This window comes from Myotis davidii, unplaced genomic scaffold, assembly GCF_000327345.1.
Source record: "Myotis davidii unplaced genomic scaffold, ASM32734v1 scaffold534, whole genome shotgun sequence".
Classification (NCBI taxonomy): Eukaryota; Metazoa; Chordata; class Mammalia; order Chiroptera; family Vespertilionidae; genus Myotis; species Myotis davidii.
The window spans coordinates 2,458,185-2,461,542 of NW_006286678.1; positions in this window are offsets into that span (position 1 = coordinate 2,458,185).

Here is a 3,358-nt window from a genome sequence, read left to right on the forward strand (position 1 = left end):
TGCAGCTCAGAGGCTGGCAGCGACAGGTGGGGAACCTTGGCTTCCTCCATCACTGGAGCAAGCAAGCCTCCTGTTCGCTTCAGCTGCCTGGCTGCCGGCCGCCATCTTGGTTGGCAGTTAATTTGCATATCGCCCTGATTAGCCAATGGGAAGGGTAGCGCAGTTACGGTTAATTACCATGTTTCTCTATTATTAGGTAGGATACTTGAAATACAGGAATGACCTGCACAAGGTCACAGAGCTAGTAAGTGAAGACAGACTTTTTTTTAATTTTAAAAAATATATTTTATTGGTTTTTTACAGAGAGGAAGGGAGAGGGATAGAGAATCAGAAACATCGATGAGAGAGAAACATCAATCAGCTGCCTCCTGCACACCCCCTACTGGGGATGTGCCCACAATCAAGGTACATGCCCTTGACTGGAATCGAACCCGGGACCCCTCAGTCCACAGGCCAACGCTCCATCCACTGAGCCAAACCGGTCAGGGCCAGACTTTTTAATTAGATACAAAAAGCACAGAGTCCTAGGTTAATCATATAAATAATAGATTTGTCTACAGGAAAGTTAAAGATTTCTTTTTAAATGAAGGTCACAATGTTAACACATAGGGAGAAAATATTTGCAATATCTAAATCCGACAAGGGATTAATTGCTAGATTATGCAACAAATATTTGCAAATCAAGCAGAGGCAGTTTCAGAAAGGCAGAAATTTGAATGATTGACAAGTACATGAAAATATGCTCAGCTTCATTAGTAATTGAGAGAAATGCAAATTACAACAGCAAGATTCAATTTTACTCCCATCAATAAAAAAAATTAGAAAGTTGGATAATGTTAAGTGTTGGCAACATGTGGACTCTGTTAAACTGGCATGGCCATCTGGACAACACTGTCAGATTTCAGTGATGTTGGGTATGTGCCTGCTGAGGTGCCAGCTACAGGTATGTGTGCTGAGATCCATTTCTTGGCCCTTTTCTCTTCTGCTCTGTATCATGGCGATCTGGCACCGGCAGGGTTTTTGTCAGCTGACCGCCACTCAGAGGCACTAACAGGAAGTTGGAGGATGAAAGGAAGGGGAAAGCCGGGTTATTTCTTTTCCTCCCTCTCAGTCTCAGGCAGAATCTCCAAGCAGCAGCTGCACCTCCTCCAGGGGCTCATCTCTGGCTGGACAGGTCAATTTCACCTTTACCAGGTAACCCCTCCTCTCTCTGGCACTCTCACTAGGGAAGGTAGCACTTTACCTTTGTTGCTAATTCCTGAATGCCTTACTGTCACCAAGTAGCTTCTAAGCCCTTTCATTCCCTGAATAACAGTTCCCTATATTCAGGTCCCTCTGTTTTATTTATTTTTTTCAAATATATTTTTATTGATTTCAGAGAGGAAGGGAGAGGGAGAGAGAAATAGAAACATCAATGATGTCAGAGAACCATTGATTGGCTGCCCCCTGCATGCCCCACACTGAGAATTGAGCCCAAAACCCAGACATGTGCCTGACTGGAATTGAACTATGATCTCTTGGTTCACAGGTTAACACTCAAGCACTGAGCCACACCAGCCAGGCAGTCACTCTGTTTTAAATACTCAAACAGTTCCTGTTTTCTGGTTAGACTGATTCACAATGCTATGATCCATCAGTCCCAAACCTAGGTATATATTTTAAAGTGGCTCTCCTGCAGATGGCTCAAGAGAGCTGTACAAAGACATCTAGGGAATGTTGTTGGGGGAAATGGAGAAGTGGAGGGAGCATGTGCACCCATTGCCAGAGGAATGGATATTTTGTAAGAATGGATAATATATGACATGTTTCCGGTACATTGGAGGAGTAACCATGTTGGAAGTTGAAGGAGGAATGGGGATTAGGAATGAAGGGGAAAATGTCTAGAGAGGAGCAGGGACTGACCCAGGGTCAGACCATGGTGAAACTGGGCCAGAGCCATGGTGTCCAGACCCCTATTTGGGCAATTTTCTTCTCCACTAAATCCACTGTTAGGCATTGTGGTGGCACTGGGGACACAGCCCCTGCCCTCAAGGGGCTCCACTTGTAGGAGGGGGAGAGACACAGAGTCAAATAGCCCTGGTGGGGTGTGATAGTTTGTGGCACTGGTGGCCCAATGAACTATATCTCCTGGTTTCTGATGTTTTGACGCCCTCTCCCCTTGAATTTGGATTAGTTCTGTGACTTGCTTTCCAAAAAACATGATGGATGTAACACCGTGCCAGTCTTTGGCCTAAATCTTAAGGCCTGGGGCTTTTGCTTCTTGGAAACTTAAGCTGCCACATAAAATCTCTGGCAACCCTGCTGGAGAGAACACATGGAGAGACCATGTTCAGAGTCTACATGGAAACGGAGCAACTCCAAGACTAACTGAAGACCTAGAGAATGAAGTGTCCCAGCCAGCTTGCCAACTGAATGTAGCCACATGAGTGATCACTGGCAAGACCAAAACTGCCCAGATGAGCCCAGCCCAGATGACAGTCATAAGCAAACAAAGCACAAAGCGGCTGCTATTTTGAGCCACAGAATCTTAGAGTGGTTTGTTAAGGCAGCTAAACAGATGACCAAAATATGTGGTATCAGTGAAGAGTGAAATAAAATGGAGGAAAAGTACATGGAGGGCCAGCAGGAGTGAGAACAAATCCTACTCCGAGGACCTGAGAGCCAGGGAATAGGAGACATGATAGAAGACGAAGACAAGTCGTGGGCATCACCAGTGTGTTTCAACAAATGTCTCTCTGAGGACCTGCTATGTGCCAGGCCCTGGACAGAGGCTGAAGAGGAGACAAAGAGATAGGCACGGCCTGATGGAGAAGCAGCCCTGAGCATCACAGTAATAGTGTGAGGTTGGATGTATTCGGTGGGCAGAGCATTCAGAAGACAGAGGAGTTGCCACCTTGGAGGGACAATCAGGGAACCTCCATGGAAAAGGTGGAACTTAATTTGGGCCCTGAAAACTGGGTGTAGTTTACAGTTGGCGGGAAAAGCTCCCCAGGTGGAGGGTTTCATGTGTACAGAGGCATAAAGTTGGGGTGTTTGGGCTGTTAGGGAGCCTGAAGTGGCCAGTATGAAAGTGGATCAGATCATCACAATGAGATGGTAGTCCTTCACTGTCTTAGTAAATCCCCCCCAAACACAGTGTGCAGAGATATTTTAAAATTAAAGCAAGCCCTAGTAACACTCTGGCCATGTGAGTTAAGGAGAAAATGAATCCAAAGTGAGTAAGATTTCTCCCAGAGTAATTCACGTTATCATCATGGAGTGGGAGACAAATAAATGCCTAAGAATAGCTAGACATAGACTATTAATTTTTCATTGATCATAATATCATTTACATTAACATTCAAATGTTGGCTTTTGT